The 14696-nt window shown below is 61.7% G+C and overlaps 1 non-coding gene across 1 annotated transcript; it reads left to right on the forward strand.

Moving 5' to 3' along the window:
- The first annotated feature begins 11303 nt into the window (after nucleotides 1-11303).
- LOC142795718 (small subunit ribosomal RNA) lies at nucleotides 11304-13118 on the forward strand. Its single transcript, XR_012893250.1, has one exon. It is a non-coding gene; the product is annotated as a small subunit ribosomal RNA (ribosomal RNA).
- Nucleotides 13119-14696: the final 1578 nt, after the last annotated feature.

The following is a 14696-nucleotide window of genomic DNA, read 5'->3' on the forward strand; positions in this document are numbered from 1 at the left end:
CTCGAGACAAAGCTCGACCCTAAACCGCGCCAAGTACGGAGGGAACAGCGCGGCTAAGGGCTCGAAACAAACCCTAAACCGCGCCAAGTACGGAGGGAACAGCGCGGCTAAGGGCTCGAAACAAACCCTAAACCGCGCCAAGTACGGAAGGAACGGCGCGGAGAGGGCTCGAGACAAAGCTCGACCCTAAACCGCGCCAAGTACGGAGGGAACAGCGCGGCTAAGGGCTCGAAACAAACCCTGAACCGCGCCAAGTACGAAAGGAACGGCGCGCAGTAGGGGTTTAAAACAAAGCTGGTCCCAAAATCGCGCCAAGTACGAAAGGAACAGCGCGGTCGAGACTCGGAAGAAAAAGCTTTCAAAGTGTCGTAGCACGATGCACACTGCTGTTCGTGTGGAACAAACGTGACTACCGTGCTGTACGGTGGAGTTCTGTGCGCAAAAGCGGCGCGTGTGTTTCTAAGCACCACAGCGTTGTGTCAAAAAAGAGGTGCCTGAGAGAAACGCATGCGACTGCCGTGCTTTGCGGCATAGCACCGTGCGCAAAAACGGTGCGCATGCAAGAGGTGTCAGAGCAAGCGAACTTGTGCCACGAGCAACAGGTCACTAAAAGCCTATAGATGACGGTGTTGGAGGAAAAGAAAAATATCGAGAAAGCACTGCGGTGTGCCGTGCGTAGGGACGGGCGCGCGTGCCACATGCCGCCGAAATATGGGTGTCGGAGAAAACAGAGTGCCGCGCGTAACGAGGGGCGCGCGTGTTACAGAGAGATATGCCCAAACGCATGAAAGTGTACGCAGGTGTCCTAAGGCAGTTTTTTTTTTTTTTTCCTCATTTTGATGTCGCCCCGGCTGACGCGGTTTTCGTTTTTCCGTGCCGCCCCGGCTGACGCAGTTTTTGCGCCGCCCCGGCTGACGCGGTTTTTGCGCCGCCCCGGCTGACGCGGTTTTCGCGCCGCCCCGGCTGACGCGGTTTTCGCGCCGCCCCGGCTGACGCGGTTCGGACTTTGCACTTTTTGGCTCACCCCGGCTGGCGGCCCACTCACTCGATCGCCAGGTCTGTTTGCCCCGGTGGTTCCACCGCCAGGCTTAAGCGCGAACTTTTTTTGTTTGTTTTCTTTTGATTAAGCGCAAGCTTTTTTCTTTGTTTTCTTTTGATTAAGCGCGGGCTTTTTTCTTTGTTTTTTTTTTTATTTCGCCCCGGCAGACGCGGTTTTTGCGCCGCCCCGGCTGACGCGGTTTTTGCCGCCCCGGCTGACGCAGTTCGGACTTAGCACTTTTCGGCTGTGCCTGGCTGGCGGCCCACTCACTCGATCGCCATGTCTGTTTGCCACAGTTTTCCCGGTGGTGCCGCACCCGGGCTCGCCCCGGCTGACGCAGTTTTCGCGCCGCCCCGGCTGACGCGGTTTCGTGCCGCCCCGGCAGACGCGGTTTTCGCGCCGCCCCGGCTGACGCGGTTTTTGCGTCGCCCCGGCTGACACGGTTCGGACTTTGCACTTTTCGGCTGTGCCTGGCTGGCGGCCCACTCACTCGATCGCCATGTCTGTTTGCCACAGTTTTCCCGGTGGTGCCGCACCCGGGCTCGCCCCGGCTGACGCAGTTTTCGCGCCGCCCCGGCTGACGCGGTTTCGTGCCGCCCCGGCAGACGCGGTTTTCGCGCCGCCCCGGCTGACGCGGTTTCGTGCCGCCCCGGCAGACGCAGTTCGGACTTAGCACTTTTCGGCTGTGCCTGGCTGGCGGCCCACTCACTCGATCGCCATGTCTGTTTGCCACAGTTTTCCCGGTGGTGCCGCACCCGGGCTCGCCCCGGCTGACGCAGTTTTCGCGCCGCCCCGGCTGACGCGGTTTCGTGCCGCCCCGGCAGACGCGGTTTTCGCGCCGCCCCGGCTGACGCGGTTTCGTGCCGCCCCGGCAGACGCAGTTCGGACTTAGCACTTTTCGGCTGTGCCTGGCTGGCGGCCCACTCACTCAATCGCCATGTCTGTTTGCCACAGTTTTCCCGGTGGTGCCGCACCCGGGCTCGCCCCGGCTGACGCAGTTTTCGCGCCGCCCCGGCTGACGCGGTTTCGTGCCGCCCCGGCAGACGCGGTTTTCGCGCCGCCCCGGCTGACGCGGTTTCGTGCCGCCCCGGCAGACGCAGTTCGGACTTAGCACTTTTCGGCTGTGCCTGGCTGGCGGCCCACTCACTCGATCGCCATGTCTGTTTGCCACAGTTTTCCCGGTGGTGCCGCACCCGGGCTCGCCCCGGCAGACGCGTTTTTTTTTTCTTTCGCCCCGGCTGACGCAGTTTTCGCGCCGCCCCGGCTGACGCGGTTTCGTGCCGCCCCGGCAGACGCGGTTTTTTGCGCCGCCCCGGCTGACGCGGTTTTTGCCGCCCCGGCTGACGCAGTTCGGACTTAGCACTTTTCGGCTGTGCCTGGCTGGCGGCCCACTCACTCGATCGCCATGTCTGTTTGCCACAGTTTTCCCGGTGGTGCCGCACCCGGGCTCGCCCCGGCTGACGCAGTTTTCGCGCCGCCCCGGCTGACGCGGTTTCGTGCCGCCCCGGCAGACGCGGTTTTCGCGCCGCCCCGGCTGACGCGGTTTCGTGCCGCCCCGGCAGACGCAGTTCGGACTTAGCACTTTTCGGCTGTGCCTGGCTGGCGGCCCACTCACTCGATCGCCATGTCTGTTTGCCACAGTTTTCCCGGTGGTGCCGCACCCGGGCTCGCCCCGGCTGACGCAGTTTTCGCGCCGCCCCGGCTGACGCGGTTTCGTGCCGCCCCGGCAGACGCGGTTTTCGCGCCGCCCCGGCTGACGCGGTTTCGTGCCGCCCCGGCAGACGCAGTTCGGACTTAGCACTTTTCGGCTGTGCCTGGCTGGCGGCCCACTCACTCGATCGCCATGTCTGTTTGCCACAGTTTTCCCGGTGGTGCCGCACCCGGGCTCGCCCCGGCAGACGCGTTTTTTTTTTCTTTCGCCCCGGCTGACGCAGTTTTCGCGCCGCCCCGGCTGACGCGGTTTCGTGCCGCCCCGGCAGACGCGGTTTTTTTGCGCCGCCCCGGCTGACGCGGTTTTTGCCGCCCCGGCTGACGCAGTTCGGACTTGGCACTTTTTGGCTGAGCCTGGCTGGTGGCCCACTCACTCGATCGCCATGTCTGTTAGCCACAGTTTTCCCGGTGGTGCCGCACCCGGGCTCGCCCCGGCTGACGCAGTTTTCGCGCCGCCCCGGCAGACGCGGTTTTCGCGCCGCCCCGGCTGACGCGGTTTTTGCCGCCCCGGCTGACGCAGTTCGGACTTGGCACTTTTTGGGCTGAGCCTGGCTGGCGGCCCACTCACTCGATCGCCATGTCTGTTTGCCACAGTCTTCCCGGTGGTGCCGCACCCGGGCTCGCCCCGGCAGACGCGTTTTTTTTTTTCTTTCGCCCCGGCAGACGTGGTTCCCCCCCCCCCCCCCTTTTCGCTCGCCCCGGCTGACGAGGTTTTCGCGCCGCCCCGGCTGACGCAGTTTTCGCGCCGCCCCGGCTGACGCGGTTTCGTGCCGCCCCGGCTGACGCGGTTTTCGCGCCGCCCCGGCTGACGCGGTTTTTGCGTCGCCCCGGCTGACACGGTTCGGACTTTGCACTTTTCGGCTGTGCCTGGCTGGCGGCCCACTCACTCGATCGCCATGTCTGTTTGCCACAGTTTTCCCGGTGGTGCCGCACCCGGGCTCGCCCCGGCTGACGCAGTTTTCGCGCCGCCCCGGCAGACGCGGTTTTCGCGCCGCCCCGGCTGACGCGGTTTCGTGCCGCCCCGGCAGACGCAGTTCGGACTTAGCACTTTTCGGCTGTGCCTGGCTGGCGGCCCACTCACTCGATCGCCATGTCTGTTTGCCACAGTTTTCCCGGTGGTGCCGCACCCGGGCTCGCCCCGGCTGACGCAGTTTTCGCGCCGCCCCGGCTGACGCGGTTTCGTGCCGCCCCGGCAGACGCGGTTTTCGCGCCGCCCCGGCTGACGCGGTTTCGTGCCGCCCCGGCAGACGCAGTTCGGACTTAGCACTTTTCGGCTGTGCCTGGCTGGCGGCCCACTCACTCGATCGCCATGTCTGTTTGCCACAGTTTTCCCGGTGGTGCCGCACCCGGGCTCGCCCCGGCAGACGCGTTTTTTTTTTTTTCTTTCGCCCCGGCTGACGCAGTTTTCGCGCCGCCCCGGCTGACGCGGTTTCGTGCCGCCCCGGCAGACGCGGTTTTTTGCGCCGCCCCGGCTGACGCGGTTTTTGCCGCCCCGGCTGACGCAGTTCGGACTTAGCACTTTTCGGCTGTGCCTGGCTGGCGGCCCACTCACTCGATCGCCATGTCTGTTTGCCACAGTTTTCCCGGTGGTGCCGCACCCGGGCTCGCCCCGGCTGACGCAGTTTTCGCGCCGCCCCGGCTGACGCGGTTTCGTGCCGCCCCGGCAGACGCGGTTTTCGCGCCGCCCCGGCTGACGCGGTTTCGTGCCGCCCCGGCAGACGCAGTTCGGACTTAGCACTTTTCGGCTGTGCCTGGCTGGCGGCCCACTCACTCGATCGCCATGTCTGTTTGCCACAGTTTTCCCGGTGGTGCCGCACCCGGGCTCGCCCCGGCTGACGCAGTTTTCGCGCCGCCCCGGCTGACGCGGTTTCGTGCCGCCCCGGCAGACGCGGTTTTCGCGCCGCCCCGGCTGACGCGGTTTCGTGCCGCCCCGGCAGACGCAGTTCGGACTTAGCACTTTTCGGCTGTGCCTGGCTGGCGGCCCACTCACTCGATCGCCATGTCTGTTTGCCACAGTTTTCCCGGTGGTGCCGCACCCGGGCTCGCCCCGGCAGACGCGTTTTTTTTTTTCTTTCGCCCCGGCTGACGCAGTTTTCGCGCCGCCCCGGCTGACGCGGTTTCGTGCCGCCCCGGCAGACGCGGTTTTTTTGCGCCGCCCCGGCTGACGCGGTTTTTGCCGCCCCGGCTGACGCAGTTCGGACTTGGCACTTTTTGGCTGAGCCTGGCTGGTGGCCCACTCACTCGATCGCCATGTCTGTTAGCCACAGTTTTCCCGGTGGTGCCGCACCCGGGCTCGCCCCGGCTGACGCAGTTTTCGCGCCGCCCCGGCAGACGCGGTTTTCGCGCCGCCCCGGCTGACGCGGTTTTTGCCGCCCCGGCTGACGCAGTTCGGACTTGGCACTTTTTGGGCTGAGCCTGGCTGGCGGCCCACTCACTCGATCGCCATGTCTGTTTGCCACAGTCTTCCCGGTGGTGCCGCACCCGGGCTCGCCCCGGCAGACGCGTTTTTTTTTTCTTTCGCCCCGGCAGACGTGGTTCCCCCCCCCCCCTTTTCGCTCGCCCCGGCTGACGAGGTTTTCGCGCCGCCCCGGCTGACGCAGTTTTCGCGCCGCCCCGGCTGACGCGGTTTCGTGCCGCCCCGGCTGACGCGGTTTTCGCGCCGCCCCGGCTGACGCGGTTTTTGCGTCGCCCCGGCTGACACGGTTCGGACTTTGCACTTTTCGGCTGTGCCTGGCTGGCGGCCCACTCACTCGATCGCCATGTCTGTTTGCCACAGTTTTCCCGGTGGTGCCGCACCCGGGCTTGCCCCGGCAGACGCGTTTTTTTTTTTCTTTTCGCCCCGGCTGACGCAGTTTTCGCCCCGCCCCGGCTGACGCGGTTTCGTGCCGCCCCGGCAGACGCGGTTTTTTGCGCCGCCCCGGCTGACGCGGTTTTTGCCGCCCCGGCTGACGCAGTTCGGACTTTGCACTTTTTGGCTGAGCCTGGCTGGCGGCCCACTCACTCGATCGCCATGTCTGTTTGCCACAGTTTTCCCGGTGGTGCCGCACCCGGGCTCGCCCCGGCAGACGCGTTTTTTTTTTTTCCTTCGCCCCGGCAGACGTGGTTCCCCCCCCCCCTCCGTCTTTCTTTTTGTTTTTTTTTTCGCCGCGGCTGAAGTGGATTTTTCGGTGCCTCGACGCCCCGGTAGTCGCGGTTTTTCCGTTTCCGCACGGCCCCGGCTGACGCTGCTCGGTCACAGTCGCCTTTTGTGAGGATTGCAGACTTCTTGAGCGCGGGTGTTTTTTTTTTGTTGTTGTTGTTGTTTTATTACGCATTCGCTCCAGCAGACGCTGTTTAGACTTTTTGTTTCCTCTTTTATCCTGCGACGAGGTGACGAGGTTTATTCGGTGCCCCGCCGCCCCGGCTGAAGTGATTTTTCCTGTCCCGTGCCGCCCCGGCTGACGCGGTTGGGACTTCGCGTTTGTTCGGCCGCCACGGGTTTTGGCGCACTCGCTCGGTTGCTTGTTGTTGCCACTTGTTGCGAACCCAGGTTTCTTGAGCGAGCGCGGGCGTTTTTTCTTCCTTTCTTTCTTTGTTCTATGTGTTAGCGAATCGGCCTTTAATATCACACGAGGACTCACAACCAACAATTTTCAGTTTGAAGTGTAAAAAATCTGCAGGTGTTGACGTAACTGACTTGCCCCGTACCCTTGAGTACATCCATGAAGTTCTCGTAGTACTACTAAATCGCATTATTCCAAGTGGAGAAATTCCCATAAACTTGCAAACCTCTACACGAAAATCGGTGCGCGTGATAAAGTTGAAAATTATCGTCCGATATCAAATGTGCCTTCTATAACACAAATTCTAGGAAAAAAAAAAAAAACACTTGTTCGCCGTTTTCTGCGCCGTGACTGGCAGCACTCCGGCGAAGCGAAACGGGGTCGATTCGAGCACGATATCGGCGTCTTTCGACGTGCTCGCCGGCGACCGTCGCACGAGTACGTCGCACGAGCGCGTCTGCCGGGGCGCCGTTTGCGAAGCCGACGCAAAAGTGGGAACCGCCGCTCGGATGATCGCCGCTTTCGGCAGAGTGAGTGTTGGCACTCCGGGGAAGCGAAACAGCGTGAATGCGCCCACGAAATCGGCGTATTTTGAAGTGCCCGCCGGCGACCGTCGCACGAGTACGGTAAACCGCGTCAGCCGGGGCGTAGTTCGGGACGCCGACGAAAAAGTGGGAAGCGCAACTCGGATCTTCGCCGTTTTTGCAGGAGTGAGTGGCGGCCCTCCTGCGAGACCAAGAAGCATCGATTCGTGCACGAATTCGGCGCCTTTCGACGTGATCGCCGGCGACCGTCGCTCGAGTAGGGCAAACCGCGTCTGCCGGGGCGGGCTTCGGGACGCCGATGCGAAAGTGGGAAACGCTGCTCGGATGTTCGCCGTTTTTGGCCGAGTGAGTGCTGGCACTCGGGCGAAGCCAAACGGGGCCGATTACGGCACGATATCGGCGTCTTTCGACGTGCCCGGCGGCGACCGTCGCACGAGTACGGTAAAACCGCGTCAGCCCGGGCGGAGTTCGGGACGCCGATGCGAAAGTGGAGAACGCCGCTCGGATCTTCGCCGTTTTTGGAGGAGTGAGTGGCGGCACTCCGGAGAAGCCAAGGAGCGCCAATTAGCGCACGATATCGGCGTCTTTCGACGCGCTCGCCGGCGACCGTCGAACGAGTAGGGCAAACCGCGTCTGCCGGGGCGGGGTTTACGACGCCGACGCAAAAGTGGGAACCGCCGCTCGGATGTTGGCCGTTTTTGGCAGAGTGAGTGCTGGCACACCGGCGACGCGAAAGAGCGCGAAAGCGCCCACGAAAGTGGCGTATTTGGACGTGCTTGACGGCGACCGCTGCAGGAGTACGAAAAACCACGTCAGCCGGGGCGAGCGACCCACGGCGGTCTGGGTGCTTATCGCTGCTATTATAGGGGCACCCCGGCAGACGCAGAAAAAAAAAATTTTTTTTCGACCTTCTTTTTTGCTGGTCGAGCTCGGGTAACCCAGGTCGCAATGGGAGCCGCGCACGAAAGCGGCGTCGCGAGACGCGTTCGCGGTCGCTAGTCGCACGAGCTCGGCAACCGCGTCAGCCGGCGCGGAGTTCGGGATGCCGACGGCTAAGTGGGTACCGCTGCTCGGATGTTCGCCGTTTTTGGCCGAGTGAGTGCTGGCACTCCGGCGAAGCGAAACGGGGCCGATTCGGGCACGATATCGGCGTATTTCGACGTGCTCGCCGGCGACCGTCGCACGAGTACGGCAAAGCGCGTCTGCCGGGGCGAGGTTTGCGATGCCGACGAAAAAGTGGGAAGCGCCGCTCGGATCTTCGCCGTTTTTGCAGGAGTGAGTGGCGGCCCTCCTGCGAGACCAAGAAGCATCGACTCGCGCACGATATCGGTGTCTTTCGACGTGCCCGCCGGCCACCGCCGCACGAGTACGGCAAACCGCGTATGCCGGGGCGGGGTTGGCGACGCCGACGCAAAAGTGGGAACCGCCACTAGGATGTTCGCCGTTTTTGGCAGAGTGAGTGCTGGCACACCGGCGACGCGAAAGAGCGCGAAAGCGCCCACGAAAGTGGCGTATTTGGACGTGCTTGACGGCGACCGCTGCAGGAGTACGAAAAACCACGTCAGCCGGGGCGAGCGACCCACGGCGGTCTGGGTGCTTATCGCTGCTATTATAGGGGCACCCCGGCAGACGCAGAAAAAAAAAATTTTTTTTCGACCTTCTTTTTTGCTGGTCGAGCTCGGGTAACCCAGGTCGCAATGGGAGCCGCGCACGAAAGCGGCGTCGCGAGACGCGTTCGCGGTCGCTAGTCGCACGAGCTCGGCAACCGCGTCAGCCGGCGCGGAGTTCGGGATGCCGACGGCTAAGTGGGTACCGCTGCTCGGATGTTCGCCGTTTTTGCCGAGTGAGTGCTGGCACTCCGGCGAAGCGAAACGGGGCCGATTCGGGCACGATATCGGCGTATTTCGACGTGCTCGCCGGCGACCGTCGCACGAGTACGGCAAAGCGCGTCTGCCGGGGCGAGGTTTGCGATGCCGACGAAAAAGTGGGAAGCGCCGCTCGGATCTTCGCCGTTTTTGCAGGAGTGAGTGGCGGCCCTCCTGCGAGACCAAGAAGCATCGACTCGCGCACGATATCGGTGTCTTTCGACGTGCCCGCCGGCCACCGCCGCACGAGTACGGCAAACCGCGTATGCCGGGGCGGGGTTGGGCGACGCCGACGCAAAAGTGGGAACCGCCACTAGGATGTTCGCCGTTTTTGGCAGAGTGAGTGCTGGCACTCCGGCAAGCGAAAGAGCGCGAATGCGCCCACGAAAGTGGCGTGTTTGGACGTGCTTGACGACGACCACCGCAGGAAAACGAAAAACCACGTCAGCCGGGGCGAGCGACCCATGGCGGTCTGGGTGCTTATCGCTGCTATTATAGGGGCACCCCGGCAGACGCAAAAAAAAAAAAATTTTTTTTCGACATTCTTTCTTGCTCGTCGACCTCGGGTGACCCAGGTCGCAGTGGGAGCCGCGCACGAAAGCGGCGTCGCGAGACGGCTTCGCGGTCGCTAGTCGCACGAGCTCGGCAACCGCGTCTGCCGGGGCGGAGTTCGGGACGCCGACGGCTAAGTGGGAACCGCCGCTCGGATGTTCGCCGTTTGTGGCCGAGTGAGTGCTGGCACTCCGGCGAAGCCAAACGGGGCCGATTCCGGCACGATATCGGCGTCTTTCTACGTGCTCGCCGGCGACCGTCGCACGAGTACGGCAAAGTGCGTCTGCCGGGGCGGGGTTTGCGACGCGTACGCAATAGTGAGAACCGTCGCTCGGATGTTCGTCGTCTTTCGCCGAGCCAGTGCTGGCACTCCGGCGAAGCCGAACGGAGCCGATTCGGGCACGATATCGGCGTCTTTCCACGTGCTCGCCGGCGACCGTCGCACGAGTACGGTAAACCGCGTCAGCCGGGGCGGAGTTCGGGACGCCGATGCGAAAGTGGGAAGCGCCGCTCGGATCTTCGCCGTTTTTGGAGGAGTCAGTGGCGGCACTCCGGTGAAGCCAAGGTGCGCCAATTCGCGCACGATATCGGCGTCTTTCGACGTGCCCGCCGGCCACCGTCGCACGAGTACGGCAAACCTCGTCTGCCGGGGCGGGGTTTGCGACGCCGACGCAAAAGTGGGAACCGCCGCTCGGATGTTCGCCGTTTTTGGCAGAGTGAGTGCTGGCACTCCGGCGAAGCGAAAGAGCGTGAATGCGCCCACGAAAGTAGCGTATTTGGACGTGCTTGACGGCGACCGCCGCAGGAGTACGAAAAACCACGTCAGCCGGGGCGAGCGACCCACGGCGGTCTGGGTGCTTATCGCTGCTATTATAGGGGCACCCCGGCAGACGCAGAAAGAAAAAAAAAAAAAAAATGGGGACATGGCGTGCGTCACCGTGCGGCTTCGCAGCGTTGCCGAAGTCGCCGAGCCCTTCGACTGAGCCGAACGGCGGACAGGGAACGTTGGTCGGCCGTTCTAACCTGTCGGTGCCACGCCGAGACGTCGTTAAGGAAAACCGCGTCGTGGGCCTCTACGACGCCGTCGAGTCGTTGTACGTTTGGTGTCCAGCGTGTCGGCGGCGAGTAGCGGACACGTCGTTCACGACTTCGGTCTTTCGCAGTCGACGCGAACTTGCGGAGAGTCGTGGTGCCTCACGTTTTCGGCAGAAACCGCGGCGGAATTTTCCCGTGCGTGCGCGCACGACCTCGGTGCTGTGCCGTCAGCGTAGTGTTGCACAAACTCGTGGCCTACCCAAGGTGCGGTACGTTTGCGGCCGTATCCTCGGTGGGAATTTCGTGAGTAGGGTCGCAAATTCTACGACCTCGGCGGGTTTGAGAGCGACGTAGACTTGTGGCACGCTCAACGTGCCACACGTTTCGGGGCACACCCGCGGTGAAATTTTCTCGAGTACGCTCGTATTAGTGCCCAAGGAGGTCTGGGTACTTATCGCTGCTATTATGTGGGGGTTCTCGTGAGCGGCGTACGCGAAAGCGACCGGGTGTCTGATATGCGGCGGGCTTCGGCCTCGTCAAGCGTGTCCTCGGGTCTGCTCCAGGGAATCCACGGCAGTCGTCTGCAGCCTCATCCGCTTGATGCGTTAGGGGCTGGTTGTCGGACGGTGCCGTTTTACCACGATATCGAGGTGTGTTCCGTGTCGTCCTCGGGCGATTCAGATGCGAAAGCGCCGAAGACGCGGGCGTGACCCGTCGTCTGGCGGCTTTGCAGTCTCGGCTCCGTTGCTAGTTCCGGCCGGTCCACCGACAGTGCAGCGGGCTTGGGCAACCCGCACGGCGCGACCGAGTCGATGCAACGAAAAAGAGCGAGCATGAACGTGCTTCTTGCCGCACGGCTCCCACTCGTCTTTCGGGAAGGTTGTGCCGTAGCGAGCTCGAACGCCGTCATCTCGGAGTGCAAAATAAGCGTGTTGGGGCGCCTGAAGGTGGCCTCCGCCGCACACAGACTGCGTCCGGCCCGCCGAAGGCGAGGACGGACGCGCAGTCGAACGATTACCTGGTTGATCCTGCCAGTAATCATATGCTTGTCTCAAAGATTAAGCCATGCATGTCTAAGTACATGCCGAAATAAGGCGAAACCGCGAATGGCTCATTAAATCAGTTATGGTTCCTTAGATCGTTTCTTCCTACTTGGATAACTGTGGCAATTCTAGAGCTAATACATGCAGTGAGCCTGGAGCCCTTTGGGTAACGGGTGCTTTTATTAGACCAAGATCGATCGGGTTTCGGCCCGTATTGTGTGGTGACTCTGGATAACTTTGTGCTGATCGCATGGCCACGAGCCGGCGACGTTTCTTTCAAGTGTCTGCCTTATCAACTTTCGATGGTAGGTTACTTGCTTACCATGGTTGTTACGGGTAACGGAGAATCAGGGTTCGATTCCGGAGAGGGAGCCTGAGAAACGGCTACCACATCCAAGGAAGGCAGCAGGCGCGCAAATTACCCACTCCCGGCACGGGGAGGTAGTGACGAAAAATAACAATACGGGACTCTTTTGAGGCCCCGTAATTGAAATGAGTACACTCTAAATCCTTTAACGAGGATCAATTGGAGGGCAAGTCTGGTGCCAGCAGCCGCGGTAATTCCAGCTCCAATAGCGTATACTAAAGCTGCTGCGGTTAAAAAGCTCGTAGTTGGATCTCAGTTCCAGACGAGTAGTGCATCTACCCGATGCGACGGCTCGGACTGAACATCATGCCGGTTCTTTCTTGGTGCACTTCATTGTGTGCCTCGAGATGGCCGGTGCTTTTACTTTGAAAAAATTAGAGTGCTCAACGCAGGCGAGTCGCCTGAATAAACTTGCATGGAATAATAGAACAAGACCTCGTTTCTGTTCTGTTGGTTTTTGGAATACGAGGTAATGATTAAGAGGGACGGACGGGGGCATTCGTATTGCGGCGCTAGAGGTGAAATTCTTGGACCGTCGCAAGACGAACTACTGCGAAAGCATTTGCCAAGAATGTTTTCATTGATCAAGAACGAAAGTCAGAGGTTCGAAGGCGATCAGATACCGCCCTAGTTCTGACCATAAACGATGCCAACCAGCGATCCGCCTGAGTTACTCAAATGACTCGGCGGGCAGCTTCCGGGAAACCAAAGTATTTGGGTTCCGGGGGAAGTATGGTTGCAAAGCTGAAACTTAAAGGAATTGACGGAAGGGCACCACCAGGAGTGGAGCCTGCGGCTTAATTTGACTCAACACGGGAAAACTTACCCGGCCCGGACACTGGGAGGATTGACAGATTGAGAGCTCTTTCTTGATTCGGTGGATGGTGGTGCATGGCCGTTCTTAGTTGGTGGAGCGATTTGTCTGGTTAATTCCGATAACGAACGAGACTCTAGCCTATTAAATAGGTGCGGGGTTCCCAGCACCTTACAACCTTCTTAGAGGGACAAGCGGCTCCTAGCCGCACGAAACAGAGCAATAACAGGTCTGTGATGCCCTTAGATGTCCGGGGCCGCACGCGCGCTACACTGAAGGAAGCAGCGTGTCTTTATCCCTGTCTGAAAAGACTGGGTAACCCGTGGAACTTCTTTCGTGATTGGGATAGGGGCTTGCAATTGTTCCCCTTGAACGAGGAATTCCCAGTAAGCGCGAGTCATAAGCTCGCGTTGATTACGTCCCTGCCCTTTGTACACACCGCCCGTCGCTACTACCGATTGAATGATTTAGTGAGGTCTTCGGACCGATGTCCGGCGCGGCCTTTCGGTTGCGCCGGTCTGTTGGAAAGATGACCAAACTTGATCATTTAGAGGAAGTAAAAGTCGTAACAAGGTTTCCGTAGGTGAACCTGCGGAAGGATCATTAACGGATTGTGAAGGGTGAGCGCCTCAGCTGCGTCTGCGCCCGACACTTTCTGCCGCTGACCCCGTTTGGACGCGGGGTCGGCTTTTCCCCACGGGGCTGCCTGAATGTGGAGCGGCACCCCGTGACAAATTGTTGCGCCCAGCGGACGCCAACACCGCGACCTTGGACGGTCGGCCAGGTGGCGGACGCGGGTACAAACGGCGCAACGCACTCATAGGTCGGCTTTCGACCCGCCACTGCACCGTGGCTCGAAGCGCTCGAAATGCGCGACCCGACCGCTGCGGGACCGCCTAGTACTGTAAACAGGAGCGGCGGAGCGCGAACGGCGAGTCGTGGTTACGTCGGTAGAAGGCGAGGCTGCGCGTTCCCGAAACGCCAGCCGAGTGCCCTCCCGACCGTTCGAGCGTGCAAGAACGAGACCCGACAATCGCGCGGCGACTGCCAAGTACGAGAGGAACGGCACAAGCGTCGGCGGTCGGTCAAGGAACTGGCGATGTGACGGGTCCGCTGTGCACCAGTGCATACCGTCCCGCCGTCCGCGGCAAGCGCCTCCGCGTCCTCGGGTGACGGAGGCTGCCGGTCGGTTCTTGCAGGCGAGGGATCTCGCTGGCACCGGTTCGCGTTGACGCGCGGCCGGTCATGGCACGGCGATGCGACGGCCGAGGTGCGCAGTACTCGATGGAGGAACCGCACGCTCCGATGACCGTCCCGCCCTCCGCGGCGTATGCGTACCGACCGTAATGGTTGCAGCAGCGCCGGCCGGCTTTTGAATTCGCCACACGAAACACGGTGCGAGATCGCGGTTAGGGGAGCGTCGACGTTGCCAGGCGTTTTGCTTGCTGCCGAGGGAAAGGCGGCACGGCCACGTCGCGCTCGTCGCGATTAGCGGGTCTGCGCGCTTTGGGAAGGTGCCGCAACGACTTGCCGAAAGAGGAAGCACGGAAGAACGAGGGACTTGGACGTCCCGACAATTGAACGCACTTGCGGCCAGGCCCTTGCTGGCTTCGTTCTTCCGCCTCGAGTAGGCTCGTACGCGGCTCCGGCGCCGAAAGTGGTCCTTGGCACCGACTTCGGTGGACGTGGGAAGTGCCGCGCAAGTACGGCGCGCCTGGCTCCACCTGTTGGCTAAAGTAGGCAGCCGGATCGGCATTTTGGTGTGCGGTGGCAAACCGTGGATGCGAAAAAAGCTTGTGCGATTTCGTGGAACAAAAAGCGGGGGTCCCCCTTTTTATGCGGAGGAGACCGACCCGCCTGCCGTGGTGAACCGCGACGCCACGGTAAAAACGGGAGAGGCTTGTCGATGGGACCGTGCATCCCGCGCTCCACGGAGGCCGGGAGGCGGCCGCCCGAGGAAATGTGTAGCCGTCGAGGCCCGCATCTGCGTGCACTCTTATCCAAATGGGTGTACCGCAGGCATTTTCTGGTTAGGCGGGCCAATGAGAGCGAGCACACAACGATACCTACGGGTCCGGCTTGGAGAACCGGCTTCGACGCCTCCCGAGTATTTATAGAGGGGTGGACCACGAAAGCACTCGCAAGTAGCGAAAGCGAAACGCCGTCCGAAACACACCGTTTGCT

Source organism: Rhipicephalus microplus, unplaced genomic scaffold (assembly GCF_043290135.1).
Source record: "Rhipicephalus microplus isolate Deutch F79 unplaced genomic scaffold, USDA_Rmic scaffold_820, whole genome shotgun sequence".
In the NCBI taxonomy this organism is placed as follows: Eukaryota; Metazoa; Arthropoda; class Arachnida; order Ixodida; family Ixodidae; genus Rhipicephalus; species Rhipicephalus microplus.